Here is a 27,943-nt window from a genome sequence, read left to right as displayed (position 1 = left end):
TCAAACTTCTTGCCATTGAGATGCTGGCCAGCTTAGATATATCTGAACTGCAGATAGTACTCCCCCAACCCTCTTCAGCTGCCTGTGATGTTAATCAGCAAAGTATTCCAGTCAGTTGACTGCTGGGGTATAAAAGCAGACTGGTGTAAATCATATAGTACTTTGTGCTGATGGACGATCTGTGTCGCGGACTCTGTTATCCAAAATTGCAACTGACAGCTTGACCAATTGCCCTATCTTATTTCCATCATACAGAAGTGAATTAATTCTCTTATGAATTGTCAGCTATGTAAAGGTAGATATGCTTTCCCCCACTCTTTTAAAATAGAAAATAAATCATTCTCATCCTCAAAGTACTAAGAGTCACAGAAAGATTGCTCGGCATCAGGCTTCTTCATCAGTGTTCTCGTGGCAACAAGAAAAGACACACAGCTGTCCTTCATCCAGCAGTCAAGAAACCCTTTAAAGAGAGGTTTTTACTTCATCCCATTTTCCATGGGGATAGGAGGCAATTCCTAGTCACAGTGGCTTAAGATCAAAGAAGACAGATTTCAACAACAAGTTCCCTGAAAATGGTGGTAATTCTTCCGTCATCGAGCAGTTAAAAACACAGAACCAAGGTATCTTGCAAGTGTAGTTATGACTTTAAATCTACTTTGTAAATAAGAACATCTTATTTTTTTAAAGAGAATTAAAACCCTCTGTGTTTAAGGACTTCATTGAAGACTGTTTTATATATAAAAGGGGAGTAAAATACCTACTCAACGTGTAAGACTTTTGGAGATCTCTGGGTAAAAAACCCTATATACATGTTTATTAATTATTTTCTTGGTTTATAAAGTTTTTCCAGTATGAAAAAATTAACTGAGCTCAGAAACTGACTTGTTTTATTGTGTTTTTGAATTTAATTCTTTGGCAGGTTCTGTAGAGTAATCTGTTCTATCAAGAAGTCATTTTTCAGGGAGATCCTTGCCTGCTTAAACTAGAACCATAGTTGAATGAGCATCTGGAGCTTCTTCAACTGAGAAGTCTTCTGAGCTTAAGCTCTCTAGTGTAGCCACTCTAAGCCGATGGGATAGAGGTCTAGAGGTCTCCCGTTGGCTTAATTCATCCGGGCCCCGCAAGCGGTGGCAGCTATGTCTCCTGTTGACACAGTGCTGTCCACACCGACGCTTAACTCTGTGTAAGTTATGTCGCTCAGGTGGGTGACTAATTTCACACAACTGAGCAACAAACCTTATGTCGACTTAAGCTGTAATGTAGCCCTAGTGTCAGTGCAGCTGTGCAGGATACCCACTTGGAAGTCTTTGTAAACATTTAATAAACACTATAGGAAGAACCTTATCTTCAGCAGATAAGGTGACAGGTGACTTAAGGCCATTTCATGTCTTCTGCTCTGCCATTCTGTCTTTGGTCTTCAGATTTTCTGTCAGTAAATTTTGTTACCTTGTTGGAAGTGTTTGGGACAGTGTCTGTATCCTCCATTTTTTTTCAGTGAATGGATGGGTCTCCTTTCTTAGATTTCTGCTTTAATCCAATTAAGCCAAAATCATTGGCAAGTGGTCTTTGAAAAAGATCATTTTTTAAATGGTAATGCTGTTCTGCAGGACAGTTATCTCAATTCAAACACTCACCCTTTGCTTACTGTTAGTTTAAAAGGGAAGAGTTTTCATTCAAGGCTTAGTTTATGTGCACGGTCACATTGTAAAGTTAATTGCAAACCTAAGATGAAGTTTCAGCTTTGGAAGCCTGAAGGGTTGGTTGGTTGGTTGGTTGGTTTGTTTGTTTGTCTGGGTTTTTTTGGAGGGTGTTGGGGGGGGAGGAAGGGGATGGGGCAGGGAGAAGGGTCAGTGACCGAAAAAAGGAAAATTCTCAACTGCCATTGGCTGCCATCTGTTTGTTCGCAGATAGAGTACCAGTGGAATAGGTCCTCATAAAAGAATGATCAGATCATTCATTTCACATGCTAATAATCTGAAATTGATGACTACTGTTCTTCATGTGCAAAATTCCATTGAAGTCTGTGGAAAAGAAACTATAGATTCTGAGCCTCCCCAAACACACACACGTGTATCATGAAAAAAACAGTTTTGATTTTTAGATAAGTGGTTTTAGTGATGTGAAAAAAAAGACCCTATATGATATTTACAAAAGGCCCCTTCCAAAAAGGGAGACATGCATTGAATAAGTTAAATGAACACTATTGGGTTAAATTTGGCCCCAAATATAGGTTTCTAATAGCTTTTCTTCAGAAGCAGCTTTTTCAAAACTTAAGACCAAATAGAAATGTTTTAATAATGTTTTAGAAAATTCCAGTGGAGGTAGTTCTTATAAACAAAGAGCAGTGATTCTCAAGCTTTGGTACTGGTGACCCCTTTCACATAGCAAGTCCCCCACCCCCATATAAATTAAAAACACTTTAAAATATATTTAACACCATTATAAATGCTGGAGGCAAAGCAGGGTTTATGTGAAGGCTGACAGCTTGAGACTCCCCACATCATAGCCTCACGACCCTAAGGGGTTGCAACCCCCAGTTTGAGAACCCCTGACAAAGAACCTCTGCAAAATTTGTGGCCTAAACACTGCAGTGTTGTGCCAATGCATAAGAATCAGAAAATGAAGCTAGTAAAAAACAAAGTGAAACTGATCTACAGCCACTATCCAAGTTCAAAAATAAATATAAATTGTGCCAACCAGACTTGTAAAGGCCTTTCAATTTTTCCAATTTGATGATATATTTTTAAAATGTTTTTATATTGCTACATATTTAACCTGATAAGCAGTTTTAAATAGTTTTTTTCTAATTTGCATCTTATCAAGTGTCTAATTAGAATGTGTAGGCTGCTTTAAAGTACTAATACTGTAAGTACAGTGAAACCCCGTTATAACGCGATGTTTGGGGTCCAAAAAATTCCATGGCGATAAATGCAGGGTCGCGCTTATAGCGGGTTTCAAGCTGGTCAGTTTAAGTCAGTGGTCCCCAATGCGGTTCATTGATGTGCTCTGCCTAGTGCCTAGTGCCCCTAGTGCCTAGTGCCTGAGCAGGGGAGAGAAGCCGCGGCCCCGTGCCTACCGGGACAGAGAGCACCGCGCCCACAGCCCTGGAGTTCTCTATCCCCAGCAGGCGCGGGCCACGGCTTCTGTCCAAACGGACCATGAAATCTGGTCTTTGTGTACTTTTATCCTATTCTATACAGATTTCATGGGGGAGACCAGTGTTTCTCAAATTGAGGGTCCTTACTTCTGTGCTGCCTTCAGAGCTGGGCTTCCAGCCAGCAGCTGCCACTCTCCGGCCTCCCAGCTTAAAGGCGGCGCCACAACACCAGCAGCACAGTGGTAAGGGTAGCAGCACCACAACCCCACCCTCCACAGTAACTTTGTGACACCCCGCCCACACACACAATACCTTTTGGATCAGGACCCTACAATTACAACACTGTGGCATTTCAGATTTAAATAGCTGAAATCATGACATTTATGGTTTTTAAAAGCCTATGACCGTAAAATTGACCAAAATGGACCGTAGGCCCCTACCAATAATATTCCATAGAGGAAGATTGACACCTGGTGGCCAATTGTGACCTTAAAGGGACACTGTCATATAGTTTAATATTTTCAGCCTAAACTGCCATAAATTCAGGGGAAAGTTACTTGGATTCTAAACTATCGCAGGCTCAATACTTGGGTAAACTCGAGTCAAGGATGAGAGTGCCTTACAATAAATTTGTAGTAATTAAAAATAACAAGTATTAAAAATACGGGAAATTCAAAGTTAAGTTAAACGTAAATTGCAACCCAACATTTATCAATTTGGAAATGTATAATTCAGGCTCTCAAACAACCTCAACTCTGCCTTTTCAGTGACTCTGGCTTGGTCTACACTAGGCGTTTAAATCGGTTTTACGAGTGTAAAACCGATTTAACGCCACAACCGTCCACACTAGGAGGCACCTTATATCGATTTTAATGGCTCTTTAAATCGGTTTCTGTACTCCTGCCCGACGAGAGGAGTAGCGCTAATATCGGTATTAACATATCGGAATAGGGTTAGTGTGGCCGCAATCGACGGTATTGGCCTCCGGGAGCTATCCCACAGTGCACCACTGACCGCTCTGGACAGCATTCTCAACTCGGATGCACTGGCCAGGTAGACAGGAAAAGCCCCGGGAACTTTTGAAATTCATTTCCTGCTTCGACAGCGTGGAGAGCTCATCATCACAGGTGACCACGCACAGCTCATCAGCACAGTTAACAATGCAGTCTCCTGAGAATCGAAAAAGAGCCCCAGCATGGACCGCTCGGGAGGTAATGGATCTGATCGCTATATGGGGAGATGATTCAGTGCTAACAGAACTGCGTTCCAAAAGACGAAATGAAAAGTATTTGAAAGAATTTCTAAGGCTATGACTGCTAAAGGCCACAGCAGGGACTCCGTGCAGTGCAGAGTGAAAGTTAAGGAGCTCAGACAAGCCTACCAGAAAACCAAAGAAGCAAACGGAAGGTCCGGGCAGGTCGAAAAACATGCCGCTTATATGCTGAGCTGAATGCTATTTTCGTGGGCTGCGCCACTAGTACCCCACCCCTGACTGTGGATTCCGAGGTGGGGGTTGTAATCTCTGCCATGTCTGAGGATTATGCAGACGGGAAGATGAAGAGGAAGAAGAAGAGGAAGACCTCGCAGAGAGCACACAGCACTCCGTGACCCCAGCAGCCAGGAGCTTTTTATCACCCTGACGGAATTACCCTGCTCCCAGCCCTCGCAAGCAACTATTGCAGAGAATGACGCCTGGAAGGGAGCTCTGGTGAGTGTACCTTTGCAAATAGCAAACAGTGTTTTTTAAGCAAGCCTTTTTTAATGATTGATTTGCCCTGAGGACTTGGGATGCATTCGCAGACAGTATAGTTACTTAGAAAAGTTTGTTAACATGTCCGGGATTGAGAGGAAATCCTCCAGGGACATCTCGATGAAGCGCTCCTGTAGGTACTCCAGAAGCCTTTGCAGAAGGTTTCTGGGCAAGGCATCCTTGTTCTGCCCACCGTGGTAGGACACTTTACCATGCCATGCATGTAGCAAGTAATCAGGTATCATTGCGTGGCAAAGCATCGCAGCGTATGGTCCCGGGACTGCTGGCATTCAAGAAGCATCCGCTCTTTATCTTGTTCTGTTATCCTCAGCAAAGTGATATCGTTCAGGATAACCTGGTTAAAAATCAGGAATTTAAGTAAGGGGGGTGGCCATTTTTCTACTGGGTTCGTGGAATGCAGCAGCTTAAAAACACTTTCCTGCACGTAGCGGCCGGGGAGGAGGGGTGAAATGCCGATGATCTTTTCTGTTTGGTCACCGGCGAGGCGAGCTTCCCAAGCTACCGGACAAGCAGTGGGTGGGGAGGGGACGGTTGTTGATTAGCAGGGAGCTAGCGTGGTATTAGCCATGCGTTGGGGGGGGAGGGGTAAATCACTGAGACAGTGGCTTACCATGGCCGCATGCAAGCTGAATCCTGATGCCTGGACCTGTGTCTGTGAGATCTGTAACCCCAGAGATGCAAGCAGTCACTATTAAGATGAAAAATGCGACCTTGTAGGGAAATCACATGTGCTATGTAAGGTGAATAGTGCTTTTCACTGTGAAAGAGTATAACCATTGTTCTGTAAAATGTATCTTTCTAAATATTTATCTCCCTCATGCAGCTGCAAATTTTTCAAGCCCTCCTCCATCCCAAAGGCTAGCACAGATAAGGCGGAGGAAAAAGAAGATGCGAGATGAGATGTTCTCAGATATTATGGAAGTTACACGCAATGAAAGAGCTCATCTGAATGAGTGGAAGGACGTGGTTTCAAATTACAGGAAAGAGGCCAGTGAACGTGAGGACAGGAGGGATGAACGTGAGGACAGGAGGGACAACCGAGATGAGAGGTGGCGGCAGGAAGACCGGCAGGAAAATCAGCGGTGGCGGCAGGAAGATCAGCGGTGGCGGGATGCAACTCTGGGGCTGCTGCGTGATCAAACTGACATGCTCCGGCGTCTTGTGGAGCTTCAGGAACGGCAGCAGGATCACAGAGTGCCGCTGCAGCCCCTGTATAACCACCCTCCCCCCTCACCATGTTCCTTAGCCTCCTCACCCAGACGTGTAAGAACGCGTGGGGGGAGGCTCTGCACCCGCCCACTCCACCCCGTGGACAGCCCAACCAGAAGGATGCCGTTACTCTGAATTTTTTTAATGGCCTTCTCCATCCCTCCTTTCCTCCTCCCAAAGCACACCCTTACTTCTCTCCTCTTTTTATAATGAAAAATAAAGAATTAATGCTTTTAAATGAGAGTGACTTTATTTGCATAAGAAAGCTGTACTCGAAGGGGGAGGGCGAGTTGCTTACAGGGACAGAGTCAATCAAGGGTGTTGGGTGTTCAACAACAAACACAGCAGTCACAAGGTACCCTGGACATTGAAGAAGCTCGTTTTCAAAGCTTCTCTGATGCGCACCGCTTCCTGGTGTGCTCTTCTAATCTCCTGGTGTCTGGCTGCGTAATCAGCGGCCAGGTGATTTGCCTCAGCCTCCCACCCCGCCATAAAGGTCTCCCCCTTACTCTCACAGAGATTGTGGAGAATACAGCAAGCAGCAATAACATAGGGGACATTGGTTTGGCTGAGGTCTGAGCGAGTCAGTAATGTGCGCCAGCGAGCCTTTAAACGGCCAAATGCACATTCCACCACCATTCTGCACTTGCTCAGCCTGTAATTGAACAGATCCTGACCACTGTCCAGGCTGCCTGTGTATGGCTTCATGAGCCATGGCATCAAGGGGTAGGCTGGGTCCCCCAGGATAACGACAGGCATTTCAACATCCCCAACTGTTATTTTCTGGTCTGGGAAGTAAGTCCCTTGCTGCAGCCGTTTAAACAGAGTAGTGCTTCTGAATACGCGAGCATCATGAACCCTCCCTGGCCATCCCACGTGGATGTTTGTGAAACGTCCCTTGTGATCCACCAGTGCTTGCAGCACCATTGAAAAGTACCCCTTCCGGTTTACGTACTGGGTGCCCTGGTGCTGCGGTGCCAAGATAGGGATATGGGTTCCATCTATCGCCCCCCCACAGTTAGGGAATCCCATTGCAGCAAAGCCATCCACTATGGCCTGCACGTTTCCCAGAGTCACAACCTTTCGTAGCAGCAGCTTAGTGATTGCTTTGGCTACTTGCATCACAGCAGCCCCCACAGTAGATTTTCCAACTCCAAATTGATTCCCGACTGACCGGTAGCTGTCTGGTGTTGCAAGCTTCCACAGGGCTATCGCCACTCGCTTCTCTACTGTGAGGGCTGCTCTCATCTTGGTATTATGGCGTTTCAGGGCAGGGGCAAGCAAGTCACAAAGTTCCATGAAAGTGCCCTTACGCATGCGAAAGTTTCGCAGCCACTGGGAATCGTCCCACACCTGCAACACAATGCGGGCCCACCAGTCAGTGCTTGTTTCCGGCCCAAAATCGGCGTTCAATGGATAGAATCTGCCCCATTACCATCAGGATCTCCAAAGCGCCGGGGCCCGCGGTTTGAGATAATTCTGTGTCCACGTCCTCATCACTGTCATCGCCGCGCTGCCGTATCCGCCTCTTACTCGCCTTGGTTCGAAGGTCCTGGTTCAGCATATACTGCACGAGAGTGCGCGAGGTGTTTAAAACATCCACGATTGCGGTATGGAGCTGAGCAGGGTCCATGCTTGCTGTGCTATGGCGTCTGCACGGTTCACCAAGCAAAAAGGGCGCGAAACGGTTGTCTGCCGCTGTCAGGGAGGGAGGGAGGGGTGAGGCTGTACCCAGAACCACCCGCGAAAATGATTTTTGCCCCATCAGGCACTGGGATCTCAACCCGGAAATGCCAAGGGGCGGGGGAGGCTGCGGGAACTATGGGATAGCTACGGAGTAGCTACCCACAGTGCAATGCTCCAGAAATCGACGCTAGCCTCGGACCGTGGACGCACACCACCGATTTAATGTGTTTAGTGTGGCCACGCACACTCGATTTTATAAAATCTGTTTTACAAAACCGGTTTATGCAAATTCGGAATAGTCCCGTAGTGTAGACGTACCCTCTAGCCTCTAATCTTTCTTCCTGGAAAATGTGCCGTTTTCAAGTCCTTCACATAAGAGTTTGCGAGATAAGATCTCCATACTGAACTGGTGTTTTGATCAAGGGCTTTTAGTACTGGCTCCAGGACAATTTGTAAAAGCCAGTGTATTATTGGTTTAATGAACAGACCACTGCTGTCCCTTTGCAACTTTTTTCCCTTCGAGTGGTTATCCATTTCCACAGTTTGCTGACGGTGTGCAATGCACCCCACTCACCCATGTTCAGAGTCTCATGCACCTTGAGCATCCTCATATCCTGCACCGAGGGCATAAAAGGGTGGAGCAGGCCAGCCACCACTCAGTTCCTCTCATGCCTCCTGGCTTTGAGATGAACATGGGCAGTGAGCAGTGCTAACAAAATACCTGGCTCTTTTTAAATCTGTGCAGCATGTAGATAGAGATAGCTAGTGGTTGCTCATTGGCATTTTGGTTTTTTAACCAGAATAGCTATTTCTTTCTGGTGTCAGGATGGCTTTTAAGTCCCCTGGATTTACATACTGCCCATCAAACACGGGCACTATAGCCTGTAATGTTTGGCATTTTCCAGGAACATTCCCCCAGACAAAATACATATTTGCAAGTCCTTCACTTGCAGGACCTGCAAATCTAGAGAAGCCCTGCTCCAGATGTACTTAATGGGTAAAGCAATGAGAGTAGCTTCAGGGCCTGGGTCAGATAACCATCCTGTAAATGCCTTCTCTGCTCCTTAGAGTGCTAGTACAGGGTCCCTCGCTTCCTGGGCCTCATCAGCAACATCCTCTTTCAAAATCTGGCATGTCGGACAAGAAGCTTTCTGTGAAAAAGGTACAGGGCACGGAAGAGTCCAGAGATGATTCCAGACTAAGATCTCCTCAAAGAGAAGGATGGAGAACTCCAAGCTTTTTTGCAGACCCGGCTTATGCTTATCTTATGTCCGGACAAAGTGTCTTTTGGACACATGCTGTGTTCCTACTGACAGTTGTCACAGACTTGCATCTGAACCAAGGCCGGCTCTAGCATTTTTGCCGCCCCAAGCAGCAAAAAATAATAATAAAAAGAAGCCGCATTCGCGATTGGTGGCAGCTCTACCGCCGCTTCTTCTATGGCGGCAATTCGGCAGCAGGTCCTTCGCTCCAAGAGGGAGTGACGGCCCCACTGCCGAATTGCCGCCGAACTGCTGCACGTGCCACCCCTCTCTTCATTGGCTGCCCAGGCACCTGCTTGCTACACTGGTGCCTGGAGCCGGCCCTGATCTTGCCTACTTTTCAAATGTTAGGCTGTCTTTTATTTTGATCTTAACTCTGAATTACCTTGGTTTCTAATGCTTCATTTTGTTTGTTTTTCATAACTGCAGAATTACGAATTTTTAAAAAAAACAAACTTACATGTACTGTCAACTTTACTCACAGAGTTTAATGATTTGTTTTGTTTGGTTTCTGCCTGGGGATTTTCTTGATAATTTCTTTAAGACATTTTGAAATCTTTCCCATGCAAAGAAAGAAAGCTGGCAGAGAGCTCCCGGTGTTATGCAGAGAACAATGGGGGAGCTAAGAAACGGGGAACATTGTAGTCCTTAGAAGTATGATAGGGGTCCCTCAGGTTCTGTGGTTACCAGGAGAACTGGAGGTTCTGGTGGAGCTACTGAACTTTGCAGGCACTCTGAGTTGAGATTAGTGGAGAAACTCTGAGGGGTGCAGGAATGCCTGAGAACATGGGGAAGTTAGTCCAGCTGAATGTTTTGGCCTCTGCCAATTGCTGCAGCTCCACAGTTTCCGTGTGTATTGGGTAGAACATTATAACTCATGCAAGTCATGGATTCCACGATTCTTCATATTTCTCTTTAGCTTAACTCTTTTCCCATCCCCTTTCTGCCATACACACTTAGATTAAAGAAGTTATGTTGCTGTGGGAAAGGCACCACCACATATGTCTTCTGTAAGTGTGATGGTTGTCACCTACTCTTTGCAGTCAGGGATTTTATCTATGCATGCAGATTCTGCTGCCTACTTAAGAATATTAGAAAATGCTGCTGCTTGTTAGAAAATTCTGCTGCTTCCTACATCCTATATACAGGATGCTGAAGATTATACCATCATATTGTTGCCGGCTCAAAGAGCCCGAGGCGGAGCAACAGCAGGTTCGTTGCCCGGTGTGCGTAGCACTAATTATCACACCAGGGTGGAGAAGCAATAACCAGGTTTATTTGAGCCCATATATGGTGCCAGGGAGACAAACCAGTCTCAACTCCTGCACACCGGCGCGCAGGCGGGATCCCAGCATTTATACCCCCCTTGTTTGTGTAAGCCTTCTGTTCGGTTTTTCCCCTCACCCTTCCCTTCCCAACAGCAGTTACATTAGGCATTACATTTCAGCGTGTTAGAAAAGTTCTCATCCGCATGTTTATCTCTGGCCTTCACAGCACAAACGCATACAGATTTTTCTCCCCCCTCTCCCCCTCCTCCCCTTCAAACTCCTGCATCTGCAAGCTGAAACAGCTGACAGTTACCCATTTTGCTTGCTGTCTGTTAGCATCTTAGGCTGGTTAAAGTTCACAGCATGGAAGACCTCTGGTTCACTCAGGCCTGTAGTCACAACTTTGGTTTACTTAGGCCTAGTGACACCAACAATATGAATGGGGGTTAAGAATTTGCCTCTGCAGAGGTACGGTAATGGCTGTTCTTTGCTGCCTCTGTAAGGACCCCATTGAGAGAAGGTCTTGGCTGGGAGTAGGTTGAGGCCAGGGACAATGAGTCAATCCAGGGTTATTACCATGTTTGTATACAGATGTTCAAGTAAGTTAACAATGAGAACTTTTGACCTGTGAATAGGCCCTCTCCACTTCACTGACTGATAGCAAAGTGCAGAGGAAAGATTGATTGGTTGCTACTTCTGATGTCACAATGATGCTACTTATGAATCACCTGAGTTACTGAGCAAATTGCACAGGAAAGTTTGATTGGTTGGTTCTTCTGATGTCACAATGATGCTACTTGTAAATCACCTGAGTTACTGGTATAGCTCTGTCACCATCACCTCTGTTGAGACTGTTGAGAGCTTTTTAGTAACTAGGGAATACATGAAGAGTTTGGGGTCTTCTGTCATTGAAATAATCAAAGCCAAGAATAAGGTGAGAGAACAAGCAGTGAATTTTATTAATATTGTGATTTTTTTAAAAAAAATGTCTCTGGCAAAGTAAGAAACTATTTTATGCAAAAAAATAATGTAATCTAAAGTGTAACTCTGCTGAACTTGGAAAGTAGATTCATTTATTATACTGTGAAACTGGGATTTTTAGTTCCACTTTAAATGCAAACGTCAACCTGTTGGGTGAAAACCAAATCCACTTCAATTTAGGCTTAAACAATTTATTTTAGCCTTTATTATATATGTTTTTAGACAATGCTACTATCACGTATGAATTACATAAACATGCAAAAAAAGATAAGGCAAGACAAGAAAGTGCTCAAGTTTATCTTTCTTGGGGACAGGGTGACTCTTCTCAAATCTCTGCTATGCTTGGCTATTTTTCCTCTGTCTCTTCTCCACTATTATGTCAATCATCTATTTTTTAATCCTCTGTTCTGTAACTTTGCACAGACTCAGTAGAGGAAGCTCCCTCATCTGTGTCGTTATGCATATCTATTCTACTCTCACCCCCTAATTAAAAGCAGGGGCGGCTCTAGTAATCCGGCCGCCCAAGCAGGGCGGCATGCCGCAGGGGGCGCTGCGGACGCTGGTCCCGCGGCTCCGGGGACGTGCCTGCGGAGGGTGCGCTGGTCCCGCGGCTCCAGTGGAGCTTCCGCAGGCATGCCTGCGGGAAGTCCACCCGAGCCGCGGGACCAGGGAACCGTCCGCAGTCATGCCTGCGGGAGGTCTACCCGAGCCTTGCGACCAGCAGACCCTCCGCAGTCGTGCCTGCGGAGGTCCACCTGAGCCGCGGACGAGCGCCTCCGCAGTCATGCCTGCGGGAGGTCTGCTGGTCTGGCGGCTCCGGTGGACCTCCCGCAGGCATGACTGCGGAAGGTCCGCCGACCCGCCTGCCGCCTCCTGGGAAAATGCCGCCCGACGCGTGCGTGGCGTGCTGGGGTTTTGAGCCGCCCTGATTAAAAGATTCGCCTGCATAAATCACAATAACTAACACAGATTAATACATTTTTGCTTATCCTGCTAAAACTTACTTATATCTGTGTAGTTCCCATCGCAGCTATTCCTTGCTGTCACACTCCTGGCTGCATGCAGTTGTACTTATATTACAACTGCAATTTTTATTCTTCGTACTCATCTGTTTCTGTGGCCTTGAGTTTTTACTTGTTAGCTGGTTGAATAGGCAGGTGGGGATGAGGGATTGTACCTGACTTGTACAATTTTGCTGCTTGTTAGAAAATTCTGCTGCTTTCTACATCCTATATACAGGATGCTGAAGGTTATACCATCATGTGAATGGGGGTTAAGAATTTGCCTCTGCAGAGGTACGGTAATGGCGGTTGTTTGCTACCTCTGTGAGGACCCCATTGAGAGAAGGTCTTGGCTGGGAGTAGGCTGAGGCCAGGGACATTGAGTCAATCCAGGGTTATTACCATGTTTGTATACAAATGTTCAAGTAATTTAACAATGAGAACTTTTGACCTGTGAATAGGCCCTCTCCACTTCACTGACTGATAGCAAAGTGCAGAGGAAAGATTGATTGGTTGCCACTTCTGATGTCACAATGATGCTACTTATGAATCACCTGAGTTACTGAGCAAATTGCACAGGAAAGATTGATTGGTTGGTACTTCTGATGTCACAATGATGCTATTTGTAAATCACCTGAGTAACTGGCATAGCTCCGTCACCATAACCTCTAGATGTGACTGTTGAGAGCTTTTTAGTAACTATGGAATATATGAAGAGTTTGGGGTCTTCTGTCATTGAAATAATCAAAGCCAAGAATAAGGTGAGAGAACAAGCAGTGAATTTTATTAATATTATGATTAAAAAAAAAACTTGTTAGCTGATTGAATGGATGGGTGGGGGGATGAGAGATTGTACCTGACTTACTGAAAGCTAACAGCTCTCTTCTCTACCCTGCTATCTGCTTGGTCAAGAACTTTATAGATGAGACACAAAAACCAATTTTCTGATTTACAGACTGTTTCAGCAAAATCTGACAATCTCAAGCAGCAGAACTACATACAAAAAGCAAACATTCCTATTTTCTTCCAGAATTGTATATAATAATTTCTCTAACATTACTTAGTACACATTTCACTAACACAATTCATTACACAGTTCTCCAACAAAGCTTAACTATGTATGTGCTTGCTAATGGTGGCTCCATAATTTACAGTTGAGCTTTAGAGTTACAAACACCAGAGATACAAACTGATCAGTCAACCACACAAATCTCGTTTGGAACCGGAAGAACATAATTAGGCAGCAGCAGAGACACATCCCTTCTACCCCACCCCACCCCCGGCTAAAAAAGGCAAATACAGCACTGTACTGTGTTAAATTACTAAAAAATGAAGGGAAAGCAGCATTTTTTCTTCTGCATAGTTAAGTTGGAAAGCTATGTTAAGACAATGTTCAGTTGTAAACTTTTGAAAGAACAACCATCATGTTTTGTTCAGAGTTACGAACAACGTCCATTCCCGAGTTGGTAACTCTGAGGTTCTACTGTATATTTAAGTCCACCATTTCCCTATGCCCTTAAAAGATTTAAATAGCTTTATATGAGCTAAAACATCCATACTTTTGCTTATGCAGCACCAGCACAGGCAGAAGTTAATAAAGCCTATTAGTAGAACTGTATTGCAGTCTGTGAGGCTGGTACATAAATAAGAAAAGAGAACAGTGCTGTCCACTTAGAGTCACAGACCTGCATGATCCAGGACAGATTTTTTCTCTATCCTTTGGACCCTCTAAATTCTGGTGGTACCTCTGGATCCCTTCCATGACAGGAAAGAATTCACACACCTTACTGAAGAGTTTTAAAGTGCTCAGAATGCAAGATCTTGGGTCCTTCCAAGACCTCTCTGTTTTGCTGCAGAAGAATCAAGGGGGAAAAGGCCCTCTTGTATTCAGTGCAAGGAAGCCAAGAAATTTCTGTGGCTATAGTTCTGATATAATTGAAACGTTGAAATAATTTGCATTAGTGGAGCAAACGTGTGTTAATCATATAAAATGGATTTTTTTTTTGCTAGCTAAAACAGATGCCAAACAGGTGTACACTGATAAGAGTAAAGAAATAAAGCCAGTCAAACCCAGCCTTTCATTAAGAGGCAAATCCTTATTTGGCCCCATCTTTCCATATCCATGAAGAGGCCTACACTTTGCTATATGGGATAGGGTGGGCAAGATTTCAGCAGCCTGCACAGCACTTCCTTTCTCTGCAGGAGCTTCCTTGCCACTGCATGAAGTGGTTGTTTGGTTTAGTGGGTCAGCCACTGCATTGATATACTGGACAACGTAGCAGGAGAACCATGGAAACTAGTGGATCATCTGCTGCTCTATGACTTTTGGGATTAGTGATTGGTTCCTTTTTTCCCCTACCTTTTCATTTTTTTTAATTTTTTTTTTTAATACCAGTTACGTGGGTGTGTGCTGTGGGGAAGATCTGCACCTTGAAAAGTTTTCCTTTATGGATAAGTTGCTCTGATAGACTGAACAAATAGCAGGCCAGCTCTCTAATGAGGCAGCCAGCAATGCAGTATTGTTATTGTGGTAGAGTGAATAACGATAACAAATATCTAAGAAACACAGATATTTTATATATCCTAAAGCCATTTGAAAGTGTCATAAAAAGACGTTTTAACAGCACCACTGTCTCCTTCTTTGAAAATCATTGGCTTTTCACCCTATTTAACATGGGGAAGTTAGTCCAGCTGAATGTTTTGGCCTCTGCCAATTGTTGCAGCTCCACAATTTCCGTGTGCATTGGGTAGAACATTGTAGCTCATGCAAGTCATGGATTCCACGATTCTTCATATTTCTCTTTAGCTTAACTCTTTTCCCATCCCCTTTCTGCCCCTCCATACACACTTAGATTAAAGAAGTTATGTTGCCGTGGGGAAAGGCACCACCACATATGTCTTCTGTAAGTGTGATGGTTGTCACCTACTCTTTGCTGTCAGGGATTTTATCTATGCATGCACATTCTGCTGCCTACTTAAGAATGTTAGAAAATGCTGCTGCTTGTTAGAAAATTCTGCTGCTTCCTACATCCTATATACGGGATGCTGAAGATTATACCATCATATGAATGGAGGTTAAGAATTTGCCTCTGCAGAGGTACGGTAATGGCTGTTCTTTGCTACCTCTGTGAGGACCCCATTGAGAGAAGGTCTTGGCTGCGAGTAGGTTGAGGCCAGGGACAATGAGTCAATCCAGGGTTATTACCATGTTTGTATACAGATGTTCAAGTAAGTTAACGATGAGAACTTTTGACCTGTGAATAGGCCCTCTCCACTTCACTGACTGATAGCAAAGTGCAGAGGAAAGATTGATTGGTTGCTGCTTCTGATGTCACAGTGATGCTACTTGTAAATTACCTGAGTTACTGGCATAGCTGTCACCATAACCTCTAGATGTGACTGTTGAGAGCTTTTCTTATTATAGTCTAGCTTCTTTACATGAGTTTGAAATCCGATTGAATTGCAGATTATATTAGTAAATATGTTCAAAATAGTTCAGTAATTTTTTTCTGATCAATCAATGTGCCGATTCTCTGTAAATTTAAAGTTGCATTGAATTTATCTCCTGTGCCTAAACACTTATTAAAACTTTAGCACACACTTGTCTTCTAGCCAAGTGTAATCTGTTCTCAGTTTGGTATGGGATACCTGTTTGAGTGTTCACTAAGTCATGGAACACTGTAAGCAATTTTGGGGCAGAGACCATGACTTCCTTGTATGTATGTCGTTTTTTGTTGTTGTTGTTTTTTTTAAACACTGCCTACTAAAGTGGGATTTCAATCCTGATTACGGGGGCGGGATTGCTATTGTAGTACAAATAATAAATATTACCCTTGCATCACTGTGATTTATGATTAAACTTTGTATAGCGTGAAATGTTGGAGCAAAAAATGGACGACCTACTGAGTCATCAGAGACAATTTGTCGAAAATAATCGTCGGTCCGTAGAACAGAAAAGAAAAGAAAAGGAAAAGGTAAGACAAGACCCATTTTTCACAAGTTTAAAGTTGCCTCCAGACTGCTATTACCAGAGCGAACAAGTTGTTCATTGAGTATTTGTCCATGTAGAAGAAAAACGCTGTGATTCCATATTTGATGTGTGCGCCCACATGCACACTGTCAAAATTTTTCCCGTAATGGTACCCCAGGGCCAGCTTTGGCAACCTCTGGAGCCCTGTGCTTATGCGCCGGTACATGGGGCCCTGCTGGTCCCACACCCTCTCAGTTCCTTGAATGGATCTGTATTTGTTAGTGAAACAATTTACTGGCCTACCACGAATTAAGTTGACTAAAGCCATGTTCCCTAGCTGGTGATAATAGTAGTCTGGTGGTTATAACTTGGTAAGAGGAAGTGAATCCGTATTTCTTCAAGGTAGGCTGGGCAGGCAGGCTACCAATGTGTTCACCTCTAATTTATAGTTCGATGACAAAAATAAAATCAGAAAAAAGTTTGAACATTTTGCTAATAATTTGCTCACTTCTTCCTGAGTTTGACCCTCCCCGCCTGCATTCTTCTGCTCCTGGCAGGCCAAGCCAGGGTAGGAGTGGGCCTTTGGAAAGGGTCTGAGGGCAGAGAGGCTGGGTATAATAAGGGGGTGGGGAGACATAAAGATTTGGGGAAATGGATCACTGGGATCCAAGAGGGTGGGGACTTCATAGGATGGGTCTCTGGCTGGCAATGAGAGTGGGAACAGGCTGTGGGGGAGCTTGAGGACATGGGATGGAGCAGGTGTCTTGCTGGAGGATAGGAGGGTGCTTAGGAGAAAGCTGAGGGGAAGCACTAGCACTTCACTACCTTCTCCAGCTGACAAACCTGCTATGATTTGTTAGAGGAGTCCTGCAGCTGCTGCCAAGAGAAGTTTGGCAGAGAGGTTTGTTGCCAGGAGACGCCACTAGTGCTTTCCTCCCTATCTTCCTCTGCTTTCTGCTCCCCCACTCAGCCCTCTCTTTTCCTTACCAACCCCAACACCCCCGACTAAAAGTCCCGTGCCCCTCATAGCCCTATTCCCTCATATAAATCCCCTCTCAAATTCATGTAGAGCCCCAACCATAAGGACCGTGGGGCCTGGAAGAAGCCACAAAAATGAATTATACCCAGATGGATATCTACTTTGCATCTCCTAATGGTTGCAGGAGATGGGCTAGATTCCTAAGGATCTTAGGAGGTGTGCATTAGTGAAGTTCTGCTCTTCCAGACCTGAGGCGGGAGGAGTCAATGCCCCTCTACCAAACTTCTGTTGCTGCCCAGTCATGTGTTAAGTCAAATTGAAAATAACTAAGGCATTTTCCTCATGAAAAACATTTTGACAGCAATAAGCTAAACATGTAATCATAGCAAAGAAGGGAATTCCCCGCACCCCAAAGGATCATGATTATTGGGGATTAGTCTGGTTGCTTAGTTGTAATGCTCAATGTTGTTATGGAGATCTACTTTTGAATCGATATATAAGCTTCATTCCATTATTTGCTAGTATTTTTTTGATCCACCTGTCTTGGTGTAGCAGATGAAGTAGGCTACTCTGATTGGCCAAAGTGAGTCATGGCCATTAGTGGCCATAACAGAATTTATGCTTTACTTAAAAATGGGTTTTAAACTCTTTTTGCTTCTGTCAGAGAGCGCTTTAGTGTAATTAGTAACTTTTTAAAGAGGCAATTTACAGTCCCTCCCCCACGTTTTCCAGTGTTAATAGTTATAGTAACTTGACAAGAAACATGTAACTAGAGTGTGTTTCTCTCTCCTACCCCTCCCCCCCCCAGTCTTCTACATTTCTAAGAAGTGTTTCATCAGCTACATGACTTACTGACAGGGGATCTGCCGTGCGACCAGATAAACCAGGACTTGCAGCAAGCCAACGATGCTCTACGAGCAGAACTCAACAAAGTAGGATTTTTAATATCTGAACTATTCAAATGGAAGTGGTGATGCTGAGTTTTTATTTTATGTAAAATTTAACTGTCCTCTTTATTGTGCTTGAAGATCTATACATGACTAATATTTAAGTGCAACTAAACATATCACAGGTCAGAGCAAGCTGCAGTATGTTCCTGTCACAGGGTGAGCTGGTCCATTAAAAGACTGGGGCACAGCTGCACCTTTTGTCAGGTTTAGCCCATCTCCCTGTATGATGGGAATAAATACAAGGGTTATGTGACAGAAGCATGCATCTAAACCGGGCCTGCTGGCAGGTAAAAGGGCAGCCTGTGGTCATTCAAGAGAGAGAGACCCCCCCCCCTCTGCCCCAAAAGTTCAGAGAGAGACTCTCTCTCGTTAGTGCCCAGGCAGAGGGCCTGTGAAGAGGACAGGTGACAATTTTCCAGAACTCCAAGGCAGAAGCCTTTTGGGGAAAGAGAATTACAAGGAATTGGAAACTGTGCAGGGATAAGCCTCCATTGATGGACTTGCAGGATGCAGAAGTCCCAGCTAGGAGAGGGGTGGGACTACAAGGATGGGCCTGCTCTGATCAAGACCTGGAAAAACTTGAGGCATTATATGCGGAAAAGAATAATTGAGGCTGGTTAAGGGTATGTTTGAGTCTTGTGTTATGATAATAAACCAACCTGGAAGAGAGCACTACTGTAAAATCACCACATGTGATATCTGGTTTGATGCAAGATTAAAGGTAAACTGAGGTAGCAGATGGGCCCAAAGGCAATCTGGGGGTAATGCCCTACAACCGTTCCCTTTAGCCTTGTTCTGATATGAGCACTGCTTCTTTTCTATCCACACTCTCTAATAGAAAACTGCTTTTTTATTTATGATAGACATGGTCTACACTGACTTCATACAGAGGTTCTAAATTTGTCCACGATAGCTGTCCGGCATAGCTATGTGTCATCCTAGCTGTGTGAGCACATTAATCAAACCTTTTCTACAGAGGTGGTTAGTATTTTCTCTACACATACTCTTCTTTCCAGGTTTACTCTTGAAACACTCGATTCATACTCAAACTTGGACATCTATAGGTTTTTATCCAGAAAAGCCTACTCCTTTCTAGAATGGAACTAGGTTATTTCATTCTCATTTTTTACTTCCTTTTTAATTTGGAGTACTATGGAGCTATTATGACTGATATAAAACAGGTTAAAAAGGTTGAAAACCAGTTAGAATTTGGTGGTGGTACAGTTATGATCTTGTTAACTTCCTGGTTTAGATAGCGACATAACGGGTCGGCAACCTTTCAGAAGTGGTGTGCCGAGTCTTCATTTATTCACTCTAATTTAAGGTTTTGCGTGCCAGTAATACAATTTAACGTTTTTAGAAGGTCTCTTTCTATAAGTCTATAATATATAACTAAACTATTGGTGTATGTAAAGTAAAAAAGGTTTTTAAAATGTTTAAGAAGCTTCATTTAAAATTAAATTAAAATGCAGAGGCCTCTGGACCAGTGGCCAGGACCCAGGCAGTGTGAGTGCCACTGAAAATCAGCTCGTGTGCCGTCTGTGGCACGCATGCCATAAGTTGCCTATCCTTGCGATATAAAGTCAGGTGATAAATTTAAGATAGAGGATAGCACGACACTAATTTCCCTTGCCCCTGAAGAATGTGGTTATGGAGACAGAGGTGCAAGCTGAATGTCTTTGTTGGTCCATAAATATGGGGAATTAAGATGTACAAATACTGGTTTTTCACAACATGTAACCTATTCCTTGAGTATATAGTAAGTGGAAAAGGTAGAGTAATTTGTCAATCTCTTGGTATTTGGATTGTACCGAATTGAGTCTAGTTTGGTGTTGATCCTTTCTGTTTGTTGGCTGTTCAATGGCATATTTGGTGATAGCTGATCATCAGTCCAACACCTAAATGTTACCTCTCAAATGAGCAGCTGAGGACTGAGTGGGAATGGGGAAGCATCTTCTAAGCCCAATAGGTGCTCGCTTTGACAAAATATGTTATGTTAAAAAAAATGGAGAGCAAGTGTTAAATCTGCTGCCCTTATGATTGAGCTTAAAAGAAAGCACTGGTTAGGATTCCCAATGATTACCAGACTGTACTATGACTATTGCTTAAATTATGAATATATTTATACATTACAACCATATACTTGAAAATGTGCCTGAAAATATTTTTCATAACCTTGCCCAGTCTTGAGTTAAAGATTTGTGTTACCTTAACCTGTACTGTTTTTGGTATGATACAGAATATAGAACCCAGGACTGGACAGTGAAAGGAGGATGGATTTTTCAGATATTTGGGCTTTTTTTAATTGCACTTTTTTAAAGCCATCATGCTGAGTTTCAAGGTTTAGGGCCAAATACTGCTCTTAGTTATACAACACAGAAGTCAACAGTTACTCCAAACTTCTCTTTCTGTAGGAGGAAGCAGAACGTAGCTTATTCTTTTGGCTTTGTTTTCTAAGGTATCTCTGGAGCTCATCATTTAAAGGGACATCAGGAATTTTTAATTTTTTAATATAGATTCAATATAACTACAAATAAAATGTGATGTGTTTTCCTCATAGGCAATAGCAGTGAAACACTGTTTGCAAAAGGACTCCAGTGAGCTTAACACAGAAGCTGTGCAGAGCAGAACAGGCTTTACTAGCAAACCAGTCAAAGGAACTGGAATAATTAATAATTTAAACTGGAAATCAGTAAGAACTGGTGCCATTTATGCCTTACCGACTCCCAGGGGAACTCTGCAAGCTCTATGTTGGAGAATAGTGTATTTCCACCAGAAGTTGTGTTTCAATACTGTCTTATTCTGGCTGTCCTTTTTTGGAGCATCTTAAAAGACTGTGACAAAGTTCCTCCTCTGCCTTGGTGGGTCCTGCACTTATTGGCGGATTTGCTCACCTCAGATATTCAGGGCAGCCCTCAGTTTGGCCAGTTTTATGGCTCAAACCTGCCATTCACTCAGCTAACCACATCACTTGCCAGCATGGGGAAAAGGAAGGAGAACAATCTCCACAGTCTCTGCTGACCCACCTAGTGGGCCAGGGAGACAGGCCAGGGATCTTCGCCTCTGGTGGGACCCACAGTCCAAGTCAACTCCTCTTATATCCAGTAGGAGGGAGGGGAATGAGGGGAACCCAGGCCCTCCCTCTACTCTGGGTTTCAGCCCAGGGCCCTGTGGATCGCAGCTGTCTACAGTGTTACGTGTAACACCTGTGTGACAGCTACAACTCCCTGGGCTACTTCCCCATAGCCTCCTCCCAACATCTTCTTTATCCTCACTACAGTACCTTCCTCGTGATGCCAGATAGCGTTTGTACTCCTCAGTTCTCCAGCCGCAGGCCCTCTCACTCTCAGCACTTTGCGCACCCTTCACTGACTGAAGTGAGGTCCTTTTTAAACCAGGTGTCTTAATTAGCCTGCCTGCCTTCATTGGTTCCAGCAAATTCCTGATTTTTCTGGAACTGCCCCTGTTATCTTACCCAGGGAAAAGGGACCTGCTTAATCGGGGGCTAATATATTTGCCTTCTCTCATTCTCCTGTAGCGGGCCCCTGCCCCATGGACCCAACCGGCTTCCGTGCCCCTTCAGCATAAGCCATCTGCACGACTTAAAGCCGGTTCATTTCCAGACCACGCCAAGGAAACATCTATACGCGCTCGTGCTCCACACTCTGCACTTCCTCACCTTTGCGTCCCACCCTGACACAAAGTGGAGGGACCTCCTGCCACCTCTAGAGGGTGAGGAGCCCCGGTGGGCCAGCCTATACTCCACCCTGCTCCCAAGGCCCGCCGGGGATGTCAGTTGGTCGCTTCTTCACAGGGGTCTGAGCACGAGCGTGTAATTGGTGCAGTTCACCCCCATCCTGGACACCTGCCCTTTCTGCTGCGTGAGGGAGACTCTGGTGCACGTTTACCTGGAGTACGCCAAGCTGCAGCCTCTATTCTGGCTCCTCACAGATATCCTGTTGCATTTCTGGCTGCACTTTCCCCCTCATTTCCTTATTTATGCACTGCCTATCGGTGGCCTCACAAAGTCACGGGACCTCCTGGTCAACCTCCTCCTGGCCCTGGCTAAAATGGCCATCTATAAAACCAGGGAGAGGAGGTTGGCCTGTAACTGTGGGGCCTCTTTCCGGTCCTCCATCCATTCACGCAACCGGGCAGAAATCCTCTGGGAGGCGTCCACTGACTCCCTTCATGCCTTCGAGGAGCAGTGGGCGCTGTCCGGGGTTCTCTGCTCAGTGTCCCCATCTGGTTCCCTTCGTTTGAGCCTTTGACAGCATGTCTGTCCCTGTTATTTCATTAGTTGTCCCCTGAAACCACTTGGTTTCCAGGTCTTGTTGATCCCCCCTTTAAGGCTGGGGGGATCTTTTAGCAGTGGGCTCCCCACTTCCTGCATCCCAATAGGATCACTCTCCTGTAGCCCTCTGGCCCGACCCTGTCACAAGACCTATAGCTGTGATACAAGATAAGGCCCCGATCTTGCAGTTTTTGCAATTGATTCCATGTGGACTGATCCAAGGCCAAAAATTGGTTGTATGGTCAGAGTTTAAAAAAATGATTTTGCACCAGCATACTACAGATAGGGTTACAGTTCATATGGAATTATTTGTTTAATCTAATTATGTAGTATGGTTCAAGAGACTCTTTGTTTAGTCCTAAAAAATAGAATATATTAAATATCTGAGTTCATTTGGAACTTCTAGAATCAGTAGCTGCTTCCTAAGTATAAGTGTGTTTTGCCTAATTCTAAGATTTCATGGAGGAGTGGGTACTTTTTTGGTCACACAATCAATTTAAAGCAAGAGAAAATCCCCCAAATGATTTGTACATTTTAACTTTTTCAAGGACTATAGACTAGCATTATCAACAAAATTCTAACTATGAAGCCAGATCCTGCTCTGGCATATATCAGCATAGCTCCATTGAAATCAGTAAAGTTATTCCAATTTACACAAAAAGCATCTGGCTGTAACTTTTGATTTTTAAAAAACCTTGATTGTAGATTAAAAGATTTTTCCTTTAATTTGGCATTAGAAGGAAAATGAAAGGGAAGAGAACTCAAAATAGTCGTAGAAGCAACATCAGCGACTAGGTTTTTTTAAGTTCTTCTATTGTGCCAATTGCTGTTGTATCTGAATGCTTTCCAGAGTTAAGAATAATTAAGTGACTAGCATCTGTTATTTGAGGTTTCTATTTCTCCCATATCCCCCAGAGCAGTTTTCAACCTGTGGTGCACAGACCTCTGGGAGTTTGCAGACTGTCTAAGGGGTTCTCGAAAGGTTGTCATTACAATGGAACAGTGGTTTTCAAGCCGTGGCCTGTGGGGGTCCACAGACTATATCTAAGATTTCCAAAGAGGTCTGCACCTCCATTTGAAATTTTCTAGGGTCTGCAAACGGAAAAGAGGTTGAAAATCACTGTCCCAGAGGGCAAAGTGTGGAGGGCGGGAGCGGGCGCGGGGAGTGTAAATACGAAAAATGGTGATGTTAGTTGTCATTCTAAGTTTTTGCAGGAGTGAATTTCATAGTATTGGGCCAGCTCCTGAAAAAGCCCTGTCTGCTGCATCTGCTAGTTTTACTTCTGATGTGTAGACAGTTGTTCCTGAGGAACACAGCTACTGAAGTCTGAGAGAGTAAAATGGTATATTGGGCCCATTTCCTTTACAGCTTTGAAAATAAAGACCGAGATTTGATTCAGTGTTCTGTTGGGGAATGAGCGGAGTGAGTGAAACATAGGACTGATGTACTCAAGTGAACCTGTATTACTGAGGAGGTGTGCTGCTGTGTTCTGTAACTCTTGCAGATTTTGCAGGGCAGAAGCATTCAAGTCTAAATACATTGGATTGCGATGATTCAAGCAAGAGTTAATGATGGCCTATGCGATTGAGGCCAAATTGTAAATACAAATGATGGGATGTAGCCTTACCAGATTAAGGTAGGAGAATGCATTTCTTGTAAATAGTTTTGTGAACGTCCTGCATCAGAGCATGGGATTTTTTTTTGCAGCTATGTTAGGTTGTTGGTTCCAGCTTTTTGTTGAATGCTTCTTAATCAGAGCCACTTGTACTGAGTCACAGCAAGAGGGCTGGGCATTTCAGCCATTTAAACCCCTTGAATTTTGTTGATATTTTGAACACAGGAAGCTGAGAATTCATACAGCTTTGAAACATTTGTCATACATCAGCATTGTCTGAAAATGTTGTCGCTTGACACCTGTGTCTTTTAGAATGATTGATAGAGTGTGTGTGTGTGTGTGTGTGTGTTTGTTACGGTATAGCAGTTGGACAGTTTGGACTAGAAGGTTGTGAGACAAAAGGAAAATAACTAGAAGCATCAACGGTTTTAGTTATGTTCTTTGGGTGACTTGTTTAAATAGCTGAAAATACAGACTTGCTGTGTCGGCAAGGTTTTAATTTGTTTTCCATCCAGACCCTCCCTTTTCTTGAATTTGGCTTCTGCGCACTGGTGCCCATCTGCTCGTAGTAAGTAGATGAAGAAATGATGGCTTGCTTCCAGTAGAGTCCCACCAGTGCCATGCCATCTGTTACCCAGCAATGCAGGAGTTGGGTGGAAGGAGTTAGTTTCTTAGAAATAACTTTTATTTCAGTTCCCAGGTAGGACATAGTTGTATGGGGTATTTTAACTTTTCTTAAAATATTTGGAAAAAAAGATGCTTAGAAAATGTACTATCCCGAGCCCCCAGGTATTACTGACTAATAATACTTTACATCTAATGCTATCTTGCTCCCAAGAGCAACTTCATATATTTGACTCATCCACACTGAGAGATGGGTGGTCTGAGAACAGGAGCTAGAACTGGAAAGTTCTCCTGTGTTCTGATACTGACTCCCCTCTGTGGCTTTGGGCAAGTCACTTAACTTCACTGACGCTCTGTTTTTGTGGGCTGAATTCTATCCTGTGTCAAGATCTGCTATAGGCAGGCACCAGAGAACTGGTTGCAGCTCCCTGGTTCCATATCCTGAGCCACCTAAGTACTGCTGTGATCTGTGCCAGCTGGGAGACGTCCCAAAAGGATTGTCTGCCCTCTGAGGACTGCCAAGAGTGCCGTTTGTGTTCCTAACTCATGTATATGTTTCCAGAGTCTTCATGGGACTCAGATGGGTAGTATTCCACATCACACTACTCTCAGTTTATTGACTTAATCAACTGTTTTGTAACTAATGTTTTGTTGTAGGAAATGGAGGAAAAAAACCTTCTTCGCTGCCAGTCTGATCAAAAATCTCAAGAAATCCATCAGCTGCAAGAAGAACTGAAAACAGCTAAACAGTTTCTGAAGGAGACCCAGAATTATGCGGAAGAGATGAAAAGTGAGATACACATTTCTACCTATTTAAATCCTGTTACAAACTATTACTTCAGTGTGCAGGTTCTTTAAACCTCATTATCAATGGTGATTTGAAGAATACCCAAGAAAAAAAGTTCCCATTGTGTGATATAGTTAAATTAACTTTCAGTTAATACACGCAATTCTCTTTCCAAACTGAGATGGAACTTCTTTATACAAATATATAGTACTAACTCATAAAATTATATGGTTTTAAAGCAATTTAAAATGAGGAATAAATATGTCCCAAAGAGAACTATATGGTCAGCATATTAAATACTACAATGTGCTCCTGTGTTTTAAAATCCCAAACAAACAAATATACCTCAAACTATTATCCTTTTAGCTTGTGTATGGTCGCCATCAAGCTTAAACGTGGTGAAATGTTACCTGCCGAGCCCTAATTTGACTTTTCCCTACATTTGTCTATTTGGTTGGGAAAATGCAATTTGCAGATTGAGGTTTAAGAGAACAGGTAATTCTGCTAAATAGCCATTGTAAAGAAGGAGACTGCTCCCACTTATCCCTGTAGAAGTCTAACCTTACTTAATGAGATTTCAAAATTAAATGTATGGACCCAGTCCTGCTCCCATTTTAATCAGTATTTTGCACTCTCAATCCATGAGGCCATCCAAATAAGTGCTTTGTGTTTTGATCTTATTCTTGGCAAGTGGCAGCACTTTCGGCTAGCTAATAAAATGTAACGCCTTCTAAGTCCATTTTCTTGCTTTCGCTATCTTCTAGCTGTGGTTCTTAAGGTGTCAAATGGTAGCATTATCTCCATTTTCTGGAGGGAATAATTATGAACAAAAAATAAGTCAGAAGATGTTTGTGCTGTAGCTGTGCACTGCAACCAACAATACCTCGTCTTAATTGAAACATAACTGAATGTGGGTGCTCAGAGTCCTAGGCTGTCACCCTTAACCCCCGGACAGTTCTTCCTCTCTAACAAGTCTCTGACTATCCTCTCACCCCTGCAGTGCCTCCTTCTGGTCATCCAGGGACTGAGCTCATTTCTAGCTGGAGCATCCTCTGCTGGTCACTATCCCTCTCCTCACTGGCCCCCATGTCCCTCCCAGACCCCGGTGCCCTCCCCGTCAGGCTCCTGCTCCCAGCAGAAATCCACTATCTGGGTCTCCCCACCCCAGGGAATCCCCACCCCCTATTCTCCACCTTGTCTCAGTGGCTACTGCCAGTACCATCTAGCCCCCTTTCACTGAGGCTGACTGCAGTCTGTAATGGCCACTCATCATTGGCTGGGGGATTTGGACCTGCTGCCTTTCCCTGCAACTCAGTACCTCTGTGGGACTTGGACAAGGCCCTGCGGCCTGGGGAGTTGCCAGTCTGGAGCTCTCCAGGCCTTTCCCTAGCCCTGCTTCACTCTAGTACCCCAGCAGCCAGGTCCCTCTCCCTTCAGAGCGAGAGGGAGACTGACTGAGTGCCTGGCTCACAGCCCTTTTATAAGGGCCAGCTGTGGCCTGATTGGGGACTGGCCCAGCTGTAGCTGCCTCCCCAATCAGCCCAGGCTTGCTGCTTTCCCCAGCCACAGCCCTCTGCAGGGCTGTTCCAACCCCTTCAGGGCGAGAGCGGGCAACCGGCCCGCCACACCCCTCTTTGAATCATCACCCTAAATAATCCTTCTTCACCCTAGGTGTTGATATATTTCAAATAACTGTTGATTGGTATCATTTCCCTTCCCCTCTGTCTGCTCCTCTTTCTCACCAAGTTCTGGGTCTTGGAGACATTGAATTTTCCTTGCCCTGTAGGAAGGGAATGCGTAGTCTTGTTTCATATGGTAAGTTGGTGTTATTCAATAGAATTCTCTTTGCAATACAGGAAATCTCTTGTATTGCCCGTGTCTCTTAATTTTACTCCATACATCAGTTCATCAAACACCTTGAACATTTTTATATATGCTGGAGTTTGAAGAGAGGAAAATGGACAAATAGGGCACCAACATTCTTTATCTAGCCATTGGTACTGTTGCCTGTCAACCATGAGTTTCAGAGTACAAGCCATCGGACCTCAGTGAAGATGGGCTGTAGAAACAGTTACAATTGTGAAGCATAGAGCGATTTGACTAGCAGTATGTTCTTTCTGCAAAACTGAATTCTGGCAATGCTAAAATTGTCTCAGCTATCCAATGTCATGGTTTGGGAATAAAGGCAGTTTTAGAACACATAAGTAATTATATTCTGAAATACTAAGAAAATGTATTGCTAGGTGAAAAATTGAAAATTGGCAATATTGCCATTTTATAGTGTTATCCATAAAAGCTAATATTGCATATTTGACATAGTTTGCTTTCACAAATTAAGCACTTTTTTTTTTATTACTAAAGAGAAGAGTTTGTCTCAGGAAATACAATTAGAAAAGAAAGAAGCTGAGATTTGGGATTTAGAGGAAAAATCAAGATTTGACTGAGGAA

The 27,943-nt window shown here is 44.0% G+C and overlaps 1 long non-coding RNA gene across 4 annotated transcripts; it reads left to right on the top strand.

Moving 5' to 3' along the window:
* Positions 1–137: 137 nt before the first annotated feature.
* On the top strand, positions 138–27,943 carry LOC120393020. 4 transcript variants are annotated; one of them, XR_005591876.1, is made up of 5 exons: positions 138–620; positions 16,145–16,249; positions 18,033–18,156; positions 25,366–25,498; positions 27,857–27,943. It is a non-coding gene; the product is annotated as an uncharacterized LOC120393020 (long non-coding RNA). The 4 variants fall into 4 exon arrangements; XR_005591875.1 differs by lacking the exon at positions 138–620 and adding an exon at positions 11,166–11,227; XR_005591877.1 differs by lacking the exon at positions 138–620 and adding an exon at positions 12,990–13,036.

This window comes from Mauremys reevesii, unplaced genomic scaffold (genome assembly GCF_016161935.1).
Source record: "Mauremys reevesii isolate NIE-2019 unplaced genomic scaffold, ASM1616193v1 Contig136, whole genome shotgun sequence".
In the NCBI taxonomy this organism is placed as follows: Eukaryota; Metazoa; Chordata; order Testudines; family Geoemydidae; genus Mauremys; species Mauremys reevesii.
Note: the sequence above shows the minus strand (reverse complement) of the source record. Positions and strands in the feature narration are given on the sequence as shown.